Here is a 25,222-nt window from a genome sequence, read left to right on the forward strand (position 1 = left end):
TGGTGGGGTGAAAATGGAGACAACTGTACTTGAACAATAATATAAATAAATAAACAAACAAATAAATAAAAGATTCAGATTCACATTTTGCTTCACCATTTAAAAACTCCAGCTATGACACACTTCATTGAATCTGTACCTCCTTGTCTCTGAAGTGAGAATGTTTTTACTTACCTAGCTACTTACCTAATGTCAGGATTAAAAATAAAGTCCTGGCACAGTGTGAGGCCTGAATGAATGATTGCATTTTACTGGAATAATGAGCACAATTTCTTTTATCTTGTTTCTACCTTTGCCTTCATCAGGAATATTATATGATTTCCATTCTTTTTGTCACCTGGATTTCTCATATGAGCCAGTTCATGCTCAAATGAATGATGTCTCTGGGGAAGGTTCTGAACCATTTTTCTTGTTCCGACATACAGTGAAAAATGGAACATACAGACTCATTGACTATAATCATGACAGCTTTACCTGGCAGCTGATCTTATTCTGTTCTTTCATGTGTTAAAAAGTGACACATTAATATTTAACTTTTATTTATGTGCCGACCTAGTTGTATGTGCTTTACAGATAATGCAAAAATACCTACTTTTGTGCTCCAGGAACTTATCCTCTAAGATGATGGACAGCTCTATTCACGTCCTTGAGGAGTTAAAAGTAGAGAACAGGTGCCTGCTGGCAGGGGTGCCACTGTCTGCTTCATGGGCACGTTCAAGATTGCAACAGCTTTGGAAGAAAGTATCAGGTCAGCCTGCAATGCAGCGTGATGACCTGCAGGATTTCCAGGCTGCAAACACAGGGGCAGATGTCAGGTTAAGTTTTTTCCCACTTGTGATTCATAAGGTACATAGTTCCATTAGGCTGGAGGTTGGAGATCTTGCCAGGATCCCAGAAGCAGGCAATCTCCACAAAGCAACTGAACAGAAGGTGAAGAACACAGGAGTCAAAGCTGAGGACTGTTGGAGACCTCATGAGACAAACCTGACTCCTAAAAGCCTGGCCGCTGATATGGGCCAAAAGCTATTGAGAGCTTGTTGCCTAGCAACATGACACCACCCAAGAAAGAGGAGATGGAAGCTTTTCATTTTCCCAGGTTGCAGGTAACTTTTATAGGGGAAGTTTGGGAAGTGTGTTCTTGTATCTTTGTCTTTTCTGGAATCTGACATTTACTTGCTCCACATGTCAATCTTTTGGGGATTCTGTTGCATCAGCAGTGTGAACACAAATACTATAAATAAACTGAAAGTTCAGGAGTGAGTTGGTGAGCACCACTTAATGCAAAGCAGTGGTGGTGGCTGAGTACATTTTGGAAACAATAAGGCAAATGGAAACTAGGAGGTGTGATGAGAGTGGTAAATAAAACATTAGCTGAAGTTCTTAAAAGAAATATCTTAACAAAGAGTGATGGTATCCTATACTTAGAAAACATTTATAATCCCTAGGTTTCATTGTCATGTGACTAAATAAGCTGTCCAAAGTCAGAGCTGCTGGAAAAATACAAGGAGCTGGCTGCACTGCTCTAACTGCAGAGCCACCCGGAGTAGCATCCTCAGAGGCCAGTGCTGATCTGCAAATCGGTATCAGCCTGCACTAGGTACAGGAATCAAGAGTAAGCACTTAAAAAATGTTTTCAACAATTTAACAGAGTAAGTTTATGTCAGTGGACTCTAATTAATTTTTTTAAAAATCAGACCTTATATTTTTGTCTTTTTGTTTTATGATAATTCATTCTATTATTATTATTTTTATTTAATTATTGTTCAAGTACAGTTTTCTGTCTTTTACTCCTATCCCAGCCCCCCCCCAGTGCTCCCCACCTCCCTCCCATTTCCACCCCCTTTAGTTGTTGTCCATGTGTCCCTTGTACTAGTTCCTGTAAATCCTTCCCCTTTTCCTCCTGAAATTCCCTCCTATCTCCCCTCTGGTCGCTGTCCCCCTGTTCTCTATTTCAGTGTCTTTGGTTATATTTTGCTTGCTTGTTTGTTTTGTTGTTTAGCTTCCTGTTAAAGGTGAGATCATATGGTATTTGTCTTTCACTGCCTGACTTATTTCACTCACCATAATGCTTTCCAGTTCCATCCACGCTGTTGCAAAGGGTAGGAGCTCCTGCTTTCTTTCTGCTGCATAGAATTCCATTGTATAGATGTACCATTATTTTTGGATCCAGTCATTTACTGACAGGCACCTAGGTTGCTTCCAGCTCTTGGCTATTGTGAATTGTGCTGCTATGAACATTGGGGTGCATAGGTTCTTTTGGATTTGTGTTTTAGGCTTCTTAAGATATAATCCCAGCAGTGGAATTGCTGGGTCAAAAGGCAGATCCACTTTTAGTTCTCCGAGAAAATTCCATAGTGTTTTCCATAGTGGTCGTACCAGTCTGCAATCCCACCAGCAATAGATTAGGGTCCCCTCTTCTCCACAACCTCTCCAACACTTGTTTGTTGCTTTGTTTATGATGGCAATATCACTAGCTATCAGAGATATGCAAATTAAAACCACAATGAGATACCACTTTATACCAGTCAGTATGATAATTCATTTTATTGTATTTAAATAGAAATATTGGTCCACTATTGATTGGAAATTAGAAACAAACAAACAAAGAAAAATCAGGCTCTGCAACACAAAAAGTTTGAGAAACACTGCTCTAGAAGTCAACATATTTTTGTGAAGATCCAGATACAAAATATTTTAGGATTTGTGGGATGTACAGTCTCTGTTGCTGCTAGTAATGCAGCTGTTGAGGGGCTGAACCTTACTGAATCACAGTCTCTGGAGGTGGTGGCAAGAACACCAGTATGTCTGCAAATGACAAAATTTCCTTTTTTGGCAGGCTTTCTGAGTTACTAAAAGGACAAAAACTTAGCCTTCACCAAACTTACATAATAGGCTGTATGGCTTATTTTGTGTATCTGCTTGCTAATACATATTTGTATAAAAGACAAGATATAGTATAAGATTTCCCATTGTCTAATAGTGAGGTTGTGGGGGAGGAGACACATAACTCCATTCACTTCTTTTTTAAAATTTTTTTATTGTTGTTCAGTTACAGTTGTCCCAATTTTTCCCACATTGCTTGCCCCCTGCCCTGCCTACATCTCTTCCCCTGCTCCCACAGTGAATCCCCATCCCGTTGCCCATGACCATGAGCCCTTTATACATGTTCCTTGACTAAACACTTCCCCTTCTTTCTCCCAGCACCCCCTTCTCTCCCTCTCTGATCACTGTCAGTTTGATCCTTATTTCCATGTCTCTGGTTCTATTTTGCTCATTTGTTTGTTTTGTTCATTAGGTTCCATTTTATAGATGAGGTAGTATGGTATTTGTCTTTCATTGCCTAGCTTATTTCACTTAGCATAATGCTCTCTAGTTCCATCCATGCTGTCGTGGAGGGTAGGAGCTCCTTCTTTCTTTCTGCTCTGTAGAATTCCATTGTGTATATGTACTCCACTCACTTCTAATTTCCCAAACTTAACAGTTGTAAATGGCCAAATTGGCTTTATACAGTTTGCTGTGTAAGGTAACATCATTATATTTATAGTACAGACCCTGCCAAAGATTAATATTTTTCTTTTCCCTCACTTTCTAATGGGACATATAAAGTAGCCATCTTGAATTTACCAAGAACAGCTACCTCCAGCCTTTGAAGACATGTCTCTAAAGATAGTTGTGTTCAGAAGGGCAGAGACAGGGCAACTTGTCCTTTAGTCTACAACATGGGCATGGAATGACACCCTTTGTACCCGGTAATTATAGAAAATAACTGTCTAGCATGGAAAGGGTGATGGTTCTCTGAGATCTAAAATGGAAATACTGGCAGAACTGAGAAAGAGAGATTCCTTGAGAGAGTGAAAATGAGATTCAGGGCATTAACAGTGGAGGACTGTTGTGCCATTCCTGCCACAATGTTCTTGGGGCCACCAGTGGTGTGGGGATGACATTGGTGAGTGAACTGAAAGCAAGGAGGCATTGGTGCCCTGTGAGCATTGGCCCCAATGGAGGACTGCAGCAGAGGCGTGGGTCTCCATCTTTTCATTCCAAGCCTGGATTACCAGGCCCCCTTGTTACATATTCTCCATAACTTTTCTTGCATTTGTAGCAGGAAGCAAGTCCAAGCAACCTTAGCCTTGGAGACAAGATGAGCTGTGAAGCCTGAGCAGAGCATACAGTATGTTTTGAATCACCTCTGGTCACTTGGAAGCCTTTAGTAAGAATCCCCATTGAGGGAAGAGGAAGCAGGTGTTCTAGGTGAATGTCTTATTGGACTCAACAGCCTAACAGGCTAGAAAGCCAGCTGAGAGTGACAGTGTAGGGTTCAAATATGAGAGCTAAGTGCTGCAAGCTTGGGAGCCCAACTGAGGAGTCCTCTAAACTAAGTTAGTCTAAGAGAATGAGACACTCTGTACAAAAAGATCTACACTGTTCTGAGAGGTTATCAGCATCACCAAAGTAGTACCGGTTTTCAAGAGTGACACCAAGTGGCAGTGAAAAGAAAAGGAATCTTGACTGAAGTCTCCAGTATTCTCCACTGTTTGATGTAAAAGTTGGGTTGACCCCTTTCTTTCAACTCAATTAGCTGCATGGAATCTGGCAACTCATGGAAAGACATCAGTCCCTGAAGGGAGATGACTGATTGTAAGGCAGATGGGATCTCACATTATTAATTAAAAAATAAAATATGTAATCATACTGGTCCCTCATTTGTGAAAAACTTCATAGGTTATTCAAAGGAATCAAATGAAATAACAGAATTCTTGGAAAGAGCAAAACAAAATAATACTAATAGTAATAAAGGTATTATAGGTAGTAAGTATTACAATCATTATTCTAGGCTAGAAATTTGGTGCCAGACAAATTAAGTGCCCTAGGCAGCTGTTGCCTTCTTGGGTTACATTGTGCTTTTCAAATTTCCATATCTGGAGAACTAATATAGGTTGGATTATGTCCCCCAAAATATTATGTCCAAGTTCTAATCCCTAGTACTTGTGCATATGACTTTATCTGAGGGTTGGGAGGGGAATCTAAGCAGATGTATTTGAGTTAAGGTAAGGTCTTTAGAGTGGGCCTTAATGAAACATGACTCCTGTCCTGGTGAGAACAGAAGGGACTCAGAGAGAAACACACACATGGGAATGCTATTGACAAAGAAAGCAAAGATTGGAGTTATGGGGCCACAAGCCAAGGAGAGCCTGGAGCTACCAGGAGACTCAGAGGAAGGATGGTCCAACCAGCAACTTGATTTCACACGTATGGCCGGGGAAATGTGTGAGAATTCATTTCTGTTTCTTTAATCCACCAGTTTGTGCTGTTTCATTGCAGCAGCCATAGAAAATTAATACAAGAACTGAGTAATTAAAAATGAAAAATTTTCTTGTCACTCAGAGAGAATGTTCTCAAGAAAACACAGACAATGTACTGAAAAATAAACATATGACTTTCACCTGTAGCATTAGATTGGCAAGTGAGTTTAATCATGGCTACAATCTCTCTATAGGAGGTGCATAGGGTAGCTTCCACGATAGTTCAAGGAGCCCAGTAGATGGGACTCTTTCCGGGACTCTGAGGGGAATGGAGATGGATTATTATTATTAAATTCCTGTCTTCCTTAAGACTCCCTACTCTCCCTCCCCCCCCCACTTCTTTCTCATCTTTTTTTCTTCTCTTTCTATTCCCCCTTGACATAGTAACTTTTAACAAAATTTCTTTTGTTTTTCAATACCTTTAATAGATTGATGAAAAGAGAAAGCTATTTTTTAAAAAAATCTTTGCAGCCAAAAATTTCTTAGAAAGCTGTTCTGGGACCCAGCTCACCTTGGGAACTAAATTTTGTCCTGCAGGGTAAGCTAACAAAGACAATCTCCAAGACCCAGGTGGTACCCTGGGCCCTCAGCTAATAAGCTGAACCTATTGTTATTGTTGTTTTTTCCCCTCAAAGTTAGTTATGAATATACTAGGTAGTTGATTTCTGTCCCTGAGCAAAGAAAGGGACTTGAGTAACACTTATCTGTTCCCAGCTTGTTCTTCAGGGAAGGAGATTTGAGACATGTCAATAAAGTTAAGGATCAGCCTCCTGGAAAGAAATATAAAATCCTCATCCCACTCCCATGTCCACACTATACCCTCGCATAGCTCTGAGGTGAGAGGGAAATCTCTGAGGTAGAGAAAAGCAGACACACAGTTCTGAGGAATCTTTTGAGGTTTCTAGCAACACAAAGCCACTATAATTTTTACATTTTATTTTCATTCTTTGAAAATAGTGACTACTGAAAAGAATCTACTAAAAATCAGGAGTGGGAAGAACTTACTGGTGGCCAACATGTTATGCAACTCCCGTATCCTAACAACAAAAATAAATTATAATAATGCCTGAATGCTCAGTAATCCATATCTATTTAGTAACTGATTAAAACAGATTCTGACTCTGCAATTAAAATTGTAAAATGCACATATTCTTATTTGGGGCCCTGGTGTTATGAACTGATCTAAGCCAATTTGGTCACACGCAACTGTGAGATACCATAAGAACCTTACCTTAGAGTTAGGAAAGTTTATGGGTCTCCTCTTCCATATTGTCACAACAAGGAGGAACGTTACATCACAGCAAGTCTCAGAACAAATCTACTTGTCACAGTGCAAACATTTATGAGCAAGCAGACTTCAAATCATTAACTGCTGTTCTTTCCTTCTACCCAAGGAAAAGTCCAGTTTTCTGTTATTTCACACACACTCAAGCATTTTGTATGAAACATTCATTGGAGACAGATATGATACTATTCTAATAGCAGGATTCAAGTAACCTTTCAGTTAGAATTCAGGTCCAGGATCCTTGAGTTAGATCAGGAGTATCCTTAAGTGATAAGTTCCAGCCTTACATTGAAATTATTATTTTTAAGATTTTATTTATTTATTTTTAGAGATAGAGGAAGGAAGGAAGGAAGAGGGAGAGAGAAACATCAATGTGCAATAGAAACATTGATTGGTTGCCTCTCGCATGCACCCCAAGTGCGGATCGCCAATAACCCAGGCATATCCCCTGACCAGAAATCAAACTTGTGACCTTTTGCTTTGTAGGATATTGCTCAACCATTTAAGCCACACAGGTCAGGGCTAAATTGAAGTTCTTGATCTCACGATTCACATAGGTTGTGAAAGGGAGGTGCTGGTACAATATTTCTAACTTACACACCATTTTCCAGTTGAAAATTATTGCAGATATCCTTTATACAATTAAGATCTCCTCTGATGAAGACATCCGTTTGAACTGCTGAAACTTAGAAGCTGCCTCTAGAACTTTGGCAGAGCTTTTCAGATGCCAACAAACCATCCTTGAAGTATATGTCTCATCAGAGTACTTAAAATGTTTAATAATTTACCTCTTTCCCAAAATCCAGGGTGTATATAAAGTTAACATATGTGAATAACATTGTTAGAATATTTTTAAGTAAATTCAAATATTTTTTTAAATACTTTTTTTTAACTTTTGTTTATTTATCTTTAGAAGGGAAGGGAAGGAGAGAAGGAGAGAAATATCAATGTATGGTTGCTTTTGGTGCATCCCCTGCTGGGAACTGGACCCTGCTGGGAACTGGCCTGCAACCCAGGCATGTGCCCTGACGGGGAATCGAACCGCGATCTTCTGATTCGCAGGCCGGTGCTCAATCCACTGAGCTACACCAGCCAGGGCCTTAAATTCAAATATTTTAACATGTGGTCCCCTTGTTTTATCAAGATGCTCATCTTCCTCTGCGTTATTAAAACCTCTCAAATATTTATTCATATGAAGTAAATAATAGCAGTTTTGAGCATATATGTGGGGGGGGAAGGTAGAAGTAAAAAATCTTTATATTTTTAAATAACATTTTAATATAGTACTGATTCTACTAAGTCAGTTCCTTTACGTCACTTATCACCCTCCCCTGCCATTCTCAGCCAAATATTCATTTGTTTGTACCAGTCTCCTGCTGGACAAATGGGGACAAGGAACTTGTATCACTTAACACACTTCTCTTTAAATTTAGTGTTGATGTTTTAAAAACTAAAATTAGTTTTTAGTTGATGTTTAGACTAAGACAGCACAAGCAATGACCACTGTACTATCTCACCAGGTAATATTTACCTTGTTGAATTCATTGAAGAATAAAGGCTGGCTCTTAGCCTAAGAGGCTCAGAATTTGAATTAGCCAGTGGGATTAATTGTATCTGGGGGACAACCACTTATGCTAATTAGGCAACTGAGTGACTCATAGAGAATAGAAAAGTTTAATTCACATTGAAAACCACAAATGCCAATTGGACCTAATACTAACATCAATTTGACCAGTGTATTTTCCCTCTGTTGGGAACCTATTGAATAAAACCAAATGATCAAGGGAGGGACTTGGTTATATGATATAAATATTTTATATCACTGGGTTCTGCCAGGTGATAGGTTTCCAGTATAGGCATATACCCACCAATGGGGTCTATTTTCTTAGTTTATCCAATAGGTAACCATATGCTCACCCCTATGGAACTTGATGGAACTAATTTGGTCTCTGGAAGTCTCCTTGTTTATGCTTTCATGGCTAAGACAACTTCCTTCTACAAAGCACTTCCCTTCTTTAGAAATGGGAGTGTCTTCATTCTGGTTAGAATAAACCCTGATGGTTCTTAGAGCCCAGTGATTTTGCATATCTATTTTAAGCTATTTGTCAATTTTATGTTTTTTTAAATATATTTTATTGATTATACCATTACAGTTGTTGTTCTATTCCCCTCCTTCATTCTCCTCCACCCTGCACACCCCCTCCCCCACTCATGTGTCAGCTTCATTTCTGACAGAATAAATTATTGTAGGTACCTTCTGTTGTTCCATGTACCCCTTAAAGTTAGCAATTCCATTCGACACAAAAGTACAAATGTCTTGTGTTATCAGAAATGAAACATTGGGAGAATAGTATTTAGCATAATTATTTACATAAGTATCAAAAATATAGGTTGAATTAATAAGTTAGTGAATGCTACTCATACTAGTTCTGTAAAGATTTTTTTGTAAAAAAAAAGTGAAAGAAAGGCAGGGGCATCTTCAGATAACCAAGATAACTTGGCACTGCCATCAAAGGCTTGGTACCCACACACTCAATCCACAATTGCAGTTTTGAGGGTTCCCTTGCTGTCAGAGAAGACAGATCACACCCAACAACTGAGCATGCATCAACTGGTAAGTCATGAGGAAGGATCTGGGGAACCTGAAACGGCATGAAATGTTTCCCGTAGCCTCAAAGAAATGCTTGCTTTTCCACCCTTCTTATGTACTCTGTCACTAAGTCACTAAGCACCCCTCCTTTGTTCCCTTTCAACAGGAGTAAATAAAACAACCACCCACTATTAATGAAGGAGAGACATCACGACAACAGATTAAAGGCAGAGAAATGTAGTGCAAGGAGTTTTGAAAATTAATTAGAAAACAAGCATTTTGTTAAATCCCAGAGCTGTAAGTAACCTACTTTTTGTGTGTGGAAAAAGGAAAAAAAAACAACATCTGTTAAATCAATTTTATTCTGCTGTGCTCTGATTATTTGCTTATCCTTTGAAATATGATATCCTCTTTAGAGGTTTTAACCTACTTGAAAACTTTACTGTGTTTTCAAAATGCATTATGATACTGTGTTTGTCTTTGCTTTATCTAGTTTCAAAAAAAGGAGCATAGTGAAAATGGAACAACTCATTTTTTATTATTTTGTTTTTTTATGCCCTCTTTTATTTGTTTTAGTATGTTCTTTGTTCTTTATAAGATCATGCTTACATTAAATAAAAATCATTTTTAAAAATAATGAGTTAGTTATTGTGAGGCTAACTGGAGTTACCTAGTTACATATTAATAGCAAAATTTAAAATATTATAAAATTAATAATTCTTTAGCAAAAATGAAAATGGTAGATTTCTTTGTAATTCAAAGTCAGTGGAATGTTTTTAAATGCACATGTTATCACTGCTAACTCCTGTTTCAGGGTTTCTCAGGTGGTCCCAAACCAAAATCACTTTCCCGCTTACCTTTCCAGCCTCACTTTCATCATTCCTCACCCCTGCTGCCTTTCTATGCTCAAGCCACATGGAAAGCTTGCAGCCTCAAGAACGCACCACTCTACTTCCAACCAAGATGAAGGCGTAGGTGGAAACACTGTGCCTCCACGCACAACCAAGTTTAAGGAAAATAAAGTTTTAGTAACAAAAACACAACCAAAACACAGAAAATTGAACTGTACGGAAGTCTGACAACAATGAACCATTCACCAGACCAGTAAGAAGGGCGGAATCAGCAGCTGACGAGCTGGTCCCACAGAAAAAAATGGCCAGAATGACCCAGGGGCGCAGGGGCAGTTGGCAGATCCCAGGTGTGGGGTGGGAATGGGAGGACCCAGAGGGGGCACAAGGTGGCTGGCTGACCACAGTCACAGATTCACACTCAGATAAATCAGGCAAAGGAGCGAGCAGTGTGGCAGACCTTGAAAACTAGGGCCCCAGTGATGAGAATTGAACCCTAAAAGTGCTGATGGAAAAAACTTTTGGGGTCCAGGTGCTGGGAGAGGCTCCCAGGCTCACGTAGAGTTTGTTGGAGAGACCTACAGGGTCATGGAGGGTGCACACGCCCACACACCTGGGAACTAGCACCAGAAGGGCCCGGTTTGCTTGTGGGAAGCAGCAGAGGGAACCGAAATCCCAGAGAGAACAGAACAGATGCCATTGCCCCTCTCTGACCCCACCCCCACATACAGTATCACAACCCAGCAACTGAATTGCCCCACCCTGGTGAACACCTAAGGCTCCGCCCATCATATGTAACAGGCACAAACATTCCAAAACATTATGGATCAAGAACACCTCAAAGTCCCACAGCCAATACTTCTTTTTTTCCCCAATTTTTTTATTTAATTATTTTTCAAGTACAGTTTTCTGTCTATTACTCCCATTCCATCCCACCCCCATACTCCCCCTCTCCCTCCCATTTCCACCCTTCTCAGTTTTTGTCCATGTATCCTTTATATAGGTTCCTCTAAATCCCTCCCCTATTTCCTCTGAAATTCCCTCCCCTCTCTCCTCTGGTCACTGTCAGCCTGTTCTCTATTTCAGTCTCTTTGGTTATATTTTGCTTCCTTGTTTGTTTTGTTGTTTAGCTTCCTGTTAAAGGTGAGATCATATGGTATTTGTCTTTCAACACCTGGCTTATTTCACTCAGCATAATGCTTTCCAGTTCCATCCATGTTGTTGCAAAAGGTAGGAGCTCCTTCTTTCTTTCGGCAGCACAAAATTCCATTGTGTATATGTACCATAGTTTTTTGATCCATTCATTTACTGACGGGCACCTAGGTTGCTTCCAACTCTTGGCTATTGTAAATTGTGCTGCTATGAACATTGGGGTGCATAGGTTCTTTGGGATTGGTGTTTTAGGGTTCTTAGGATACAATCCCAGCAGTGGAATTGCTGGGTCAAAAGGCAAGTCCAATTTTAGTTTTCTGAGAAAATTCCATACTGTTTTCCATAATGGTTGTACCAGTCTGCAATCCCACCAACAGTGGACCAGAGTCCCCTTTTCCCCACACCCTCTCCAACATTTGTTGTTTATTGCTTTGTTTATGATAGCCATTCTCACCGGTGTAAAGTGGTATCTCATTGTAGTTTTAATTTGCATCTCTCTGATAGCTAGTGATATTGAGCATCTTTTCATGTGTCTCTGGATCCTCTGTATGTCCTCCTTGCAGAAGTGTCTGTTCAAGTCCTTTCCCCATTTTTTAATTGGGTTAGTTGTCTTCTTAGAGTGAAGTCGTGTGAGTTCTTTGTATATTTTGGAGATTAAACCTTTGTCTGAGGTATCATTGGCAAATATGTTTTCCCATACAGTTGGTTGTCTTTTTATTTTAATGCTGTTTTCTTTAGCTGCGCAGAAGCTTTTTATTTTGATGAGATCCCATTTGTTTATTCTTTCCTTTATAGTCCTTGCTCTAGGGGACATATCAGTAAAAATGTTGCTGCGTGAAATATCTGAGATTTTCCTGCCAATGTTCTCCTCTAGGACTTTAATGGTGTCATGGCTTATATTTAAGTCTTTTATCCACCTTGAATTTATTTTGGTGTATGATGTAAGTTGGTGCTCGAGTTTCATTTTTTTGCATGTAGCTGTCCAGTTCTCCCAACACCATTTGTTGAAGAGGCTATCTTTACCCCATTTTATGATACTGCCCCCTTTGTCGAATATTAATTGACTGTAGAGATTTGGGTTTATTTCTGGGCTCTCTATTCTGTTCCATTGGTCTATGTGCCTGTTTTTATGCCAGTACCAGGCTGTTTTGATTACAGTGGCCTTGTAATACAGTTTGATATCAGGTATTGTGATCCCTCCTACTTTGTTCTTCTTTCTTAACATTGCAGCTGCTATTCGGGGTCTTTTATGGTTCCATATAAATTTTTGAAGTGTTTGTTCTATGTCTGTGAAATATGCCATTGGTACTTTAATAGGTATTGCATTGAATCTGTAAATTGCTTTGGGTAGTATGGACATTTTGATGATGTTAATTCTTCCAATCCATGAACACGGTATACGTCTCCATTTGTTTGTGTCTTCCTTGATTTCTGTCTTCAGTGTTGTGTAATTTTCTGCATACAGGTCTTTAACCTCCTTGGTTAGATTTATTCCCAGATATTTTATTTTTCTTTTTGCTATATCGAATGGGATTTTTTTCTTGATTTCTGCTTCTGCTGATTCATTGTTAGTATACAGAAATGCCTTTGATTTCTGGATATTGACTTTGTATCCCGCTGTTTTGCCAAATTCATTTATTAGTTCCAGCAGTTTTTTGGTAGAGTCTATAGGATTTTCCATGTACACTATCATGTCATCTGCAAACAGTGACAGTTTTGTTTCCTCCTTTCCGATTTGGATGCCTTTTATTTCCTTTTCTTGTCTGATTGCTGTGGCTAGAACTTCCAATACTATATTAAATAGAAGTGGTGAAAGTGGACAACCTTGTCTTGTTCCTGATCTTAGTGGAAAAGCTTTCAGTTTTTGCCCATTCAGTATGATGTTGGCTGTAGGTCTTTCATATATGGCCTTTATTATATTGAGGAATGCTCCCTCTATTCCCACTTTGCTGAGTACCTTTATCATAAATGGGTGTTGTACCTTATCAAAAGCTTTTTCCGCGTCTATTGATATGACCATGTGGTTTTTGTCCTTGCTTTTGTTTATGTGGTGTATTACATTTACTGATTTGCGGATATTGAACCATCCTTGCATCCCTGGGATGAATCCCACTTGGTCATGGTGTATGATCTTTTTGATGTATTGTTGGATGCGATTTGCCAATATTTTGTTGAGGATTTTAGCATCTATGTTCATCAGTGATATTGGCCTGTAATTTTCTTTCTTTGTTGTGTCTCTCTCTGGTTTTGGAATTAGGATAATGCTCGCTTCATAAAAAGAGTTTGGGAGTTTCCCATCATTTTGGATTTTTTGGAATAGTCTGTGAAGAATAGGGGTTAGCTCTTCCTTAAACGCTTTGTAGAATTCTCCTGTGAAACCATCTGGTCCGGGGCTTTTGTGTGATGGGAGTTTTTTGATTACTGCTTCAATTTCATTTGCTGTTATTGGTCTGTTCAGGCTTTCTACTTCTTCTTCATTGAGTTTTGGAAGATTATATTTTTCTAGAAATTTGTCCATTTCACCTAGGTTTTCAAATTTCTTGGCATACAGTTCTTCATAGTAATTCCTTACAATCCCTTCTATTTCTGTGGTATCAGTTGTAATCTCTCCTCTTTCATTTCTGATTGTGTTTATTTGTGTCCTCTCTCTTCTTTTCTTAATGAGCCTACTTAAAGGCTTGTCTATTTTGTTTATCTTTTCAAAAAACCAACTCTTGGATTCATTGATCCTTATAATTGTGCTTTTGGTCTCTATGTCATTTAATTCTGCTCTGATCTTGGTTATTTCCTTCCTTGTACTTGCTCTGGGCTGTCTTTGTTGTTGTTCTTCGAGTTCTTGCAGGCGTCGGGTTAGGTTGTTTGTTTGAAATGTTTCTATTTTCTTTAGGTAAGCCTGTATTGCTATGAACTTCCCTCTCAGGACTGCCTTGGCCGTGTCCCATAAGTTTTGGGTTGTTGTGAGTTCATTTTCATTTGTTTCCAGAAACTTTTTGATTTCTTCCCTAATTTCAATCTTGACCCATTCGTTGTTTAATAGCATACCATTCAGTCTCCATGATTTTGGGTGTTTTGGGTTTTTTCCTTTGGGGTTGGTTTCTAATTTCAGTCCCTTGTGGTCAGAGAAAATGCTTGGTATGATTTCAATTTTCTTGAATTTGTTGAGGCTCATTTTGTGTCCTATCATGTGGTCTATCTTTGAAAATGTTCCATGTGCATTTGAAAAGAATGTGTATTTAGCTTCTTTGGGATGAAGCGCTCTATATATATCAGTCAAGTCCATTTCTTCTAGAGTTTCATTTAATGCTGCTATATCTTTGTTGATATTTTGTTTGGAAGATCTGTCCATTTTTGACAGTGGGGTGTTAAAATCCCCTACTATAATTGTGTTGCTGTCAATATCTTTCTTGAAGTCTTCTAGGATTTTTCTTATATATTTGGGTGCTCCTATGTTGGGTGCATATATATTTATGATGTTAATGTCTTCGTGCTGGATTCTTCCCTTGAGCAATATGAAGTGACCTTCTGGGTCTCTCTTTATGGCCCTTTTTTTGAAGTCTATTTTGTCTGATATTAGAATTGCTACCCCGGCTTTTTTTTCTTGTCCATTTGCTTGGAAAATTTGTTTCCAGCCTTTCACTTTTAGTCTGTGATGGTCTTTTGTCCTGAGGTGGGTCTCCTGTAGGCAGCATATGTGTGGGTCATGCTTTCTTATCCATTCAGCTATTCTATGTCTTTTGATTGGAGCATTTAATCCATTTACATTCAAGGTTATTATTGATAGGGACTTATTCATTGCCATTTTTGTACCACAGTTCCTCTCTGTCTCTCTCTTTTCCTTCCTTTCCTTAAAGCAGCCCTTTTAGTATTTCTTGTAGAGCTGGTTTGGTGGAGGCATATTCTTTTAGACTTCTTTTGTCTTGGAAGCTCTTTATTTGGCCTTCTATCTTGATTGAGAGCCTTGCTGGGTAAAGTAGCCTTGGTTGTAGGCCTCTGGTTCTCATTACTTGAAATATTTCTTGCCATTCTCTTCTTGCTTGGAGTGTTTCCATTGAGAAGTCAGTAGCTAACCTTATTGGGGCTCCCTTGTATGTTACTTCCTTTTTCTCCTTGCTGCCTTTAAGATTCTCTCTTTGTCTTGGAATTTTGCCATTTTAATGATGATGCATCTTGAAGTGAGCCTCTTTGGGTTCCTCTTGAATGGGACTCTCTGTGATTCCTGGATTCGTGTAACTTTTTCTCTCATCACATTAGGAAAATTTTCCATCATTACTCTTTCAGATAGGTTTTCTATCCCTTGTTCTTCTTCTTCTCCTTCTGGTATTCCTATTATTCGGATATTATTATGTTTCATATTGTCTTGCATTTCTCTTACTCCCTCTTCATTCTTTCTGAGCCTCTTTTCCCTTTCTTGCTGTTTCTGAGAGATTCTTTCTACTGTGTCCTCCAACTCGCTGATCCAATCTTCTGCCTCGTCAATCCTGCTTTTCATTCCTTCTACCGTGTTCTTCAGTTCTGAAATTGTATTATTCATTTCCTCTTGGCCTTTGCTGATGATTTCTATTTCCTTTTTCATGTTGATATAGTTTGTGGAGAGCTCACTGTAGCTCCCCTCTAGTTTCTGGTAGCTCCCCTCTAGTTTCTGGTAGCTCATTGTGATCTCTTTTAATTTCCTCATAATAGTGCTTTGAATTCAATATCTGATAGCTGACTTGCCTCTCTTTCATCTGGCATTATTTCTGAGACTTCTACCTTTTCTTTCATTTGGGCATTGTTTCTTTGTCTTTCCATTGCTTATAAGACCCTTCTTGTTAGCCTCAGCTTCTTAAATTGATCTGTTCTGACTCCCTGGGTTTATGGTGTAAACTTCTGTGGTAGAATACCGGTGAAATTCAGTGGTGCAGTCTCCTGCAGGTATCTTGATGTTCCCCGCTTCCACCTACTCCTTTCTTTGTGTGTGTGTCATCAGTTGGAGGGGGAGGCAAAATGGTTTATGACAGCAGGAGAGTACTTTATGATATTTGCAGCCACAGCTGGTAGAGAAGAGATAGAAGATCTTTAGACTATATATAGTGTTAAGTGTAATCTTCAACCCAATTTGCCACTTTTAAGAAAGGATAGACTAAAGATAAATCCCTTGTTGGGGAGGGAAGGCTTGTGAGTTGTATCTAGAAAGCAGTGAGGTTATGGGTGGTCAGATTTTGAGGTAAGGTGAGAGTAAAGAATAGTAAATAGGCATAGTATGTGAGCAAGTAGAGTTAATCACTACAGTAGTAGAATTCAGGAACCTGTAAAGCGGGCTAAGACCCGAGAGATGTGTTGTGAAGTATTTACAGTGGTATAGAAAGCAACAAACAAACAAACAAACAAACACACAAAAAAAGGGCAGGAGAAGTGAGGAAATAGCAATAAGTTTGGGGTGAAAGGATGAAGGACGAAAACAGGAAAAAAGAAAGGAGAGGAACAGAATACTGAAAGATACAGCAGCAATAAAATTTAAAAAATATACAATGACTGAAAAAGGTTTTTTTAAAAAGGTTAAAAAAAGTTTTAAAAAATTAAAAAAAAAAACCCTCCTTCCTTGTTGGTTTCCAACTGTCCAATCCAGTTGTTCTGGTTTTGGCAGGACCCTTCTGTGGTCTGGATTGTAGGCCCAGGCGCACACCCGCCGGCCAGCCAGGCTACCAGAATGGGGTTGCAGGCGCCCGCCCACCCGACAGGTTGCCTGGGTCCCACGGGATCTGGTACTGGTTCTTCCCAGTAATGTGGCTGGGTGAGAAGCAAATCAAGCTGCCTTCACAGGAGAACACCTCAGTCCACTTTCCAGTAAAAACTTCTCCAGAAAGCGTGCCTCTCAGCCCAGCCCAACCCCCAGCCTGACTGGTTAGGACAATGCTTCTCTCAAATTTCCTGGGCTGGCAGGCTGGTGGGCTGGCGACCACAGAGATCGCCACTGAACATGGCCCCCTGTCCTTGCCACCCTCCCTGCACACCTAGGTAGACAGGTCTCTGCCACCCAGCCCGGCTTAGATGGTGAGGGAGGGAGCCAGCTCTTCCAAGGACCCCGCAGCTGGCCCAATGCTCCACTGGGTGCTGGGCTTCCTATGAGTCCTCCGTGGCACTGGCCACAGATGGAAGCCTCTACACCCCTAACGTGGTGGCAGCGGTGGCTCCGAGGCATTATGGGCTGGCCGAGGGCAGCCTGCTCTGCCGCTGCCGCTTTTGTGTTCACTCACAGGTGCTGGGCCCCTGATGAGTCCTCTGTGACAGATGCCCAGACACTGGCCATAGACAGAAGCTTCTGTGTCTTGGAAGCTGGGGCAGCCACGGCTCCGAGGTTTTTATGCGCCAGCCAATGACTGCTATCCCGCCGCAGCCTCCACCACAGCCGCCACTGCCCTTGACTTTACTCAGGGTTGCTGGGCTCCCGATGAGTTCTCCGTGGCAGACGCCCCTGTTGCTGGGCACAGATGGAAGGAAGCCTCTGGACTCCGACCACTGCGGCAGCCGCAGCTCCAGGGCCATTATGTGCCAGCCGAGGGCTGCGGCAGGCCTGGCTGCCTCCGTCCTTTTGCATCCCTGAGACCCCAACGCCCTGTAGCTGTCTGGTTCATGACTATCTCTGGTCTCTTATTTCCATGAATGCTGGGGAATTGTTGGTTGGGGAATTGATTGTGCTGTTCTTCAGTAAATCTGCCAGGATTTTCTCCCAGGGGTACGAGAACTGGAGTTGCTCTATCCTACTCCACCGCCATTTTCCTCTCCGTGATTTTTCTAATAACAGCTGTCATTCTGCTGACATTTTCTGTGTTTAATTCTGTTACATAAATTCTTTCAATCAAGCTAGTGGATCATTATGTTTTCATCCAGCAAAGCCTTGTTGAACATCAGCTGTGTGTCAAATACTAATCTTCCCAGGAGAGGCATGTGTGAGGTTCTAAATGTTGGGAACCACTCTGCCTGGGTTCAGGAGTTGTAACCGCCCCCCATAGCTAAGGCTGAGTGAGCAACCTCCGGAATGAGAGCCACTTAGAAGACAAAGCTTGTCTCTGGTAGCAAATGCTCCAGAGCCAATACTTCTAAGCGACCAAGAAATAGCCAACCTTTTAGATGTACAGTTCAAAATACTGGTGATCAGGATGCTTAAAGAACTGGTTGATTTTAATAAAAAATTACATTATTTATTAATGATGAAGGCTAAACAAATGAACAAATGAAGGAACAAATGAAGGCTAAACTAAGTGGAATGAAGGGAAATGCACAGAAAACCAATAGTGGTGGAAAGGAAACTGGGACTCAAATCAATGGAGTGGACCAGAAGGAAGAAAAAAATGGCCAAATAGAAAAATGAAGAAACAAGAATTCAAACAAATGAGGAGAGGCTTAGGAACCTCCAGGACAACTTTAAATATTCCAACATCTGAATTATAGAAGTACCAGAAGGGAAAGAGGAACAGCAACAAGTGAAAAAACTTATTTGAACAAATAATAAAGGGGAACTTCTCCAATCTGGCAAAGGAAATAGACTTCCAGGAAGTGCAGGAAGCTCAGACAGTCTCAAAGAAGTTGGACCCAAGAAGGCACATCATAATTACATTAGCCAAGATAAAAAGGAAGGAGAGAATCCTAGAAGCAGCAAGAGATAAGGGGACAGTCACCTACAAAGGAGTTCTCATCAGACAGGTGATTTCTCAAAAGAGACCTTACAGGCAAGAAGGGGCCGGAAAGAAGTATTCCAAGTCATGAAATCCAAAGAATTACATCCAAAATTGCTGTATCCAGAAAAGCTTCCATGTAGAATGGAAGGGCAGGTAAAGTGCTTCTCAGATAAGGTCAAGTTTAAAGAGTTCAAGCCCTGGCTGGTGTAGCTCAGTGGATTGAGCTCGGGCCTGCAAACCACATGATCAGGGTTTGACTCCCAGTCAGGGCACATGCCTGGGTTGCAGGCCAGTTCCTGGCAGGAGACACATCAGAGGCAACCATACATTGATATTTCTCTCTCTCTTCTTCCTTTCCCCTCTAAAAATAAATAAATAAATAAATAAATAAGAGTTCATCATCACCAAGCCCTTATTATATGAAATGTTAAAGGGACTTATCTAAGAAAAAGAAGATGAAAAATATGAACAGTGAAAAAACAGCAAACTCAGTTATTAACAACCACACCTAAAACAAAAGCAAACTAAAAGGACAGCTAGATCAGGAGCGGAACCATAGAAATGGAGATCACATGGAGGGTTAGCAACAGAGGAATGAGAGGAGGAGAAGGGGGGAGAAGGGACAGAGAATAAGTAGCATAGATGGTAGGTAGAAAATAGATGGTGGGGTGAAGAATAGTATGGGAAATATAGAATCTAAAGAACTTGTGACACATGGACATAAACTTAAGGGGGGGAATGGTGAGGAAGGGGTGTGCAGGGTGGAGTGGAATGAAGGGGGGAATGGGACAACTATAATGGCATAATCAATAAAATATATTTAAAAATAACATTCCACTCTTTTCTCCCCTTGCAGCCCATGTACCTGCTGTCCCCTTTCCCTCTAATGCTAATTCTCTTCACATTACCTCCCCTCCACTTGATTAAATGTCACCTTTCTTCCAACCCTTACAGGATACTGTCACTGATCACATATGCCTGAGATTGCCAGGAGACTCCGTTCACCAGAAATATTTGCTAAATAAAATCGTAAAATGAATGAACAAATGAGCACTTCATAATTTTTAAATGGATGGGACTGGGAGTTTCTTCTTACCCCTTCATACTTGACAAACTTTAGTCTTGCTGCCCATGGTTTTGGTACCATTAACTTCTTTACAAAATTTTAGAATGTTGCTTCTCTCCAAATATTGTTTTCATATAATTATGGTCTTAAATTCAAGGGGTCTTAAGTTCCTTCTTTGTAAAGATCACTTTTAAGCATTCATTCACTCATTCAACCATCTATAAAACTTTTACATAGACCAATGATTCAATGGAGACTTTTCAGATTCATATTTATAGAATATCTTGTCTTGATAAACCCTTTCTTTTCTACTATTTTTATTTCAATTTTTTCCATACTGGGGCTTATTCGGTACACCAAAAAGTGTAAGAAAGAGGGAAAATTATATCTATGTATTTCACTAATTTTCTCTGATAAAAACATTTTTTAAGGAGAATCCACTGTATGCTTTTTAGGAGAGTTGTGAGGGTGGAGAGAGAGTATATGAGAAAGAGATTATTTATAGTTTGTAAATATCCACCACAAGAAAAATTTAAGATATGTTGAATAAAATTATTTTGTTTAGTTACCTTATATTTTAAATTTTCCATATTAAAATCTACATGTTAAAAAATATTATCAGATTTGTTTGGCTCTTAAAACAAAAATAGCTCCAAGCCATTTTCTCTTGATTATAATATAACATCAAATTATGCTTTATGTACATATGCATACAAATGTATTATATATATATACATAAATCATTATTTTAATAAACAAAGTATACATACATGTCTATATGTGTCTGCATATATACATATACATATACATATATAAATATATGTGCCATCTAAAAACTGATTCAAAAGTAAGTTACTATATTTCTTCGATTCTAATATCTCATTTTGAGTTGAGAGGAAAAATACTGTCCAATTTGTGAATATACTGATTGTAAGACATATCACAGTTTTAGAACATTAAATGCATAAAAATGAGCCTTTTGAAATCAAAGGTATACCATGTATTTTTTCATTCTGCCAGAAATTAAACCCGATTATGTGTCCTTGCTGTACAAGTACATTCTACATTTTTTCCATTTAAATGTGTAGAATGGACACAGAAAATGTCAGCTGGTCTTGAAATATGACTAAATGAAAGGCTTGGTTTTTTTACAATGAAGAAATGGCAATATTTCAAAAGACTCTTGTTGGTCGATATTCTGCCTGCACATGCATGGGCTGCACAGCTCTTGCCTGAGCATTTCAGTGCTGGTATTTTGCCGCCCGTCCATCATTTGACTATGTTGTATTTTCTTTCATCTCTCATTTTATTCAGAGGTGTGTCAAGGCCCAGGTGTAATTCAGAACAGAACAAAAGTATTATTTTTGGCTCAGTGTTATTAAGTTTCATGTTCATCAAAGTTTGACTTATTCCCATTTCTGCCATTCATTTGTGTCATGTCAGTTAGTCAGACTAGGGTTTTGTCATCACCCCAGTCCAGTGTTTTGCAAAGCGTGGGCCTGACATCACCCACACAACATCTGCGTGCTGGCAGAAATGCTAAGTCCTGAATCCTACCTCAGACCTCCTGTGCTTAAATATCAAAGGCTGGGCTCTGGAACGTGTATTTTTTTAATTAAATGTATTGGAAGTGATATTGGTTGATAAAATTATTTAGGTTTTAAGTGCACAATTCTATAGTACCTCATCTGTATATTGCATTGTGTGTTCAGTTCCCAAAATCAAATCTCCTTCTGTAAACATCTGTACTTTTAATAAGTTCTCTCATTCAGGAACATTTTTAGTCACAGCTAATTTATTACATAAATTCTATCTTAGCATATATACAATTTTATACTTCAGATATTTTATCTATATATTTTTATGAAAAATTTCTTTAATGACTATATAATATTTTACTAAGTTTCAGAACCATAATTTATAATTTGGTATAGGGTAAATGGAGGCAGTCTGGCTTCCTCACCCAGATGTCTGGGGAACTAAGATAAGCTGTGTTTTCATAGCCTTGAGTCAGGGTCTGATAAATGGTTCCCATAACATTGAGTGGGCTTGTATGTGCAGAATTTTGCTGTGTTGCACAATTATCTGGAATTCTGCCAGCTTCGTGTGCATTTAGTACATAAGGGACTGGGGGGCTTCCTGCTGTGAGGCAATAGCAACACACAAGGGGACATGCAGTTTGCAGTGTGCACGGATATCCCACCTTTGAATAAAGGCAGGTCAAGCATCCCCACGGCTCCCGAATTTTCTTCCATTTGCCAGAATCCCATGTGAACCTGTTGGGCGTTGAGAGGCTGCAACACATTTGGTCATGAGTTTCTCCCAATGTTTTGCTCTTACAATCACCACTGATGGTTACAAAAGTCTTTGTCATACTTTTCTAGACATACATTTCTTTTTTTGACTATATGCCAAGGCAAATAATAACTGGATCAGAGAATATGAATTTAGAGTTCATGACTCAGAATTCTTAAAATAATTTGACAAATTTCTGTCCAAAATGGTTATAACAATCCTTCTATTCCAAGGCCTAAGGGGGAGAATGTGCTAAATCAATAATAATCTGGTTCTGACATCAAGGTAAATTAATCATTTAGCATTCTGGGTTGGAAAACAAAGGTGGTGATAATTTCTATTCCTCTTGTAGTGTATACCAAATTCTTAGCAGCAGCATTGTAAATGATATGAACTACTTCTGAGACTATTTCCTAGTCCAGGTATATTTTCCCAGCTCTTTTATTTTTCAGTACCTCTTTTCTCTATTTCAGCCTTTCTCTCTTTGTGGGCCTGAAAGGTCACTGAGGGCAAACTCTAGGTGTCTAACCACTAAATTCTCATCCCCTTGCTTATTCCTGTTTAATTAAGGCTGGTTGAATGAATCATGTTGTCAGGTAACTGAAGGAGTTAAAATAGTTTCTTAGTTTTTAAAATTTTTCTTTGATGACTGCAAGGAAGAACATTTTTCTACATTATTATCAACCAGTTGTGTTTTTCTTTCTATTAGTGAAAAGAATTCTTGTCCTTTGCCTAATTTCTTATCAGATCTTCCTGCCTTTCTTATCAAAATATGTTAACTCTTTATATTAAAAATTCATAATTCTTCCTGGCACAATAAATCATTTTCTCCCATGTGCTCTTTGACTCTTCATTTTTGTATTTTCTACTTAGAGGTATTTACATGTTTCATGTATATATAAATCTTTCCACTTTTTTCTTTTGTAACTTCTCCTGTTGCTTTCACATTCAGACATTTCTTTTCTTAAAGGATCGATGATTATTTGCTTCTATTTTTCTAATTTTTTTTAATTTTTAGGTTTAGCTCTTCAATTTATTTAGAAAGTGCTTTGTTGTAGGGAGTGAGATAAAATTTTAAAAGTGATTGTCAATGGTTAATCAATTTGTTTCTTCTAGTACTCACACTCTTGTTATGGGATTATGAATGAAGCTGTGTTCTAATGAGCAAAATTAAATGAAGTTAGTGCATTTACTTTGACTATTAAAAAGCCTTTCTTGTAAAGCTGTATATATTTTTCAATTAAAATATAATATGTAGAGACTATCTTTACCCCATTTTATGTTACTGCTCCCTTTGTCGAATATTAATTAATTATAGAGAGTTGGGTTTATTTCTAGGTTCTGATCTGTTCCACTGGTCTATGTGCCTGTTTTTATGCTAGTATCAGGCTGTTTTGATTACCGTGTCCTTGTAATACAGTTTTGTATCAGGTATTGTGATCCCCCCTTCTTTGTTCTTCTTTCTCAACACTGCAGCTGCTATTCGGGGTCTTTTATGGTTCCATATAAATTTTTAAATTGTTTGTTCTATGTCTGTGAAATATGCCATTGGTAGATAATAGGTATTGCATTGAATCTATAAATTGCTTTGGGTAGTATGAATATTTTGATGATGTTAATTCTTCCAATCCATGAACATGGTATATGTTACCATTTGTTTGTGTCTTCCTTGATTTCTTTCTTCAGTGTTGTGTAGTTTTCTGCATACAGGCCTTCTACCTCCTTGGTTAGGTTTATTCCTAGGTATTTTATTTTTGTTTTTGCTATATCGAATGGGATTTTTTTCTTGATTTCTGCTTCTGCTGATTCATTGTTAGTATACAAAAATGCCTTTGATTTCTGGATATTGACTTTGTAACCCACAGTTTTGCCAAATTCATTTATTAGTTTGAGTAAATGAATGGATCAAAAAACTATGGTACATTTACACAATGGAATTCTATGCCACAGAAAGGAAGAAGGAGCTCCTACATTTCGCAACAACATGGATGGAACTGGAAAGCATTATGCTGAGTGAAATAAGCCAGGTGTTGAAAGACAAATACCATATGATCTCACCTTTAACAGGAAGCTAAACAACAAAACAAACAAGCAAGCAAAATATAACCAAAGACACTGAAATAGAGAACAGGCTGACAATGACCAGAGGGAAGAGGGGAGGGAATTTCAGGGGAAAAAGGGGAGGGATTTAGAGGAACATATATAAAGGATACATGGACAACAACTGAGAAGGGTGGAAATGGGAGGGAGGGGGGAGCACCGGGGGTGGGATGGGATGGGAGTAATAGACAGAAAACTGTATTTGAAAAATAATTAAATAAAAAAAGGAAAAAATATATAATATGTAGCCCTGGCCACTGTGGCTCAATTGGTTGAAACATCATCTCTTAACCAAGAAGCTGAGAGTTTGATGTCAGTCAGGGTATGTACCTAGGTTTCAGGTTCAATCCTGGGTCTGGCCGAGTACAAGAGGTAGCCAATTGATATTTCCCTCTCCCTTCCTCTCTTTCTGGAAGCAATGAAAAAATGTCCTTGGGTCAGGATTAATATGTTTTAATACAATATTTTTTTGGATAAACAAGTTTATTTGTAAATTTAGTCAACATACATAATTGACCTAATAATACAATATTTAAGGAGAGAATAAAATATAAATGTTCACTTGGAAGAGTAATATATAAATAATGCTAACAAAACACCAAGACATGTAGTCTGATGAAGATTCGGTTTGAGTAAAAGATTAACTTCTTATACAGCACTTCTTTCACTGCTTCTAAGAGAGTCCAAACATTCTATGACTATAGAGAAGTCTTCTGTTTCTTGGTGCATTCCAGGAAGTCTTGTGCTCTTTACATTTGGAGGGATCATCCATGCAGGAGCTGACTAATGTGTGCAGCATGAAGAGGAGGGGCTCCATCCCAGGGAGGGAATTCCCCTGGATCCACTGACCTCAGGGATGTCTAGTGGAGGTGGAGATGGAGGTGGGACTTGCAGCCTGGCAGCTGGGGAGACCTGAGTGGAGAGGACA

Source organism: Sturnira hondurensis, unplaced genomic scaffold, assembly GCF_014824575.4.
Source record: "Sturnira hondurensis isolate 20B ecotype Veracruz unplaced genomic scaffold, ASM1482457v3 Scaffold0008992, whole genome shotgun sequence".
In the NCBI taxonomy this organism is placed as follows: Eukaryota; Metazoa; Chordata; class Mammalia; order Chiroptera; family Phyllostomidae; genus Sturnira; species Sturnira hondurensis.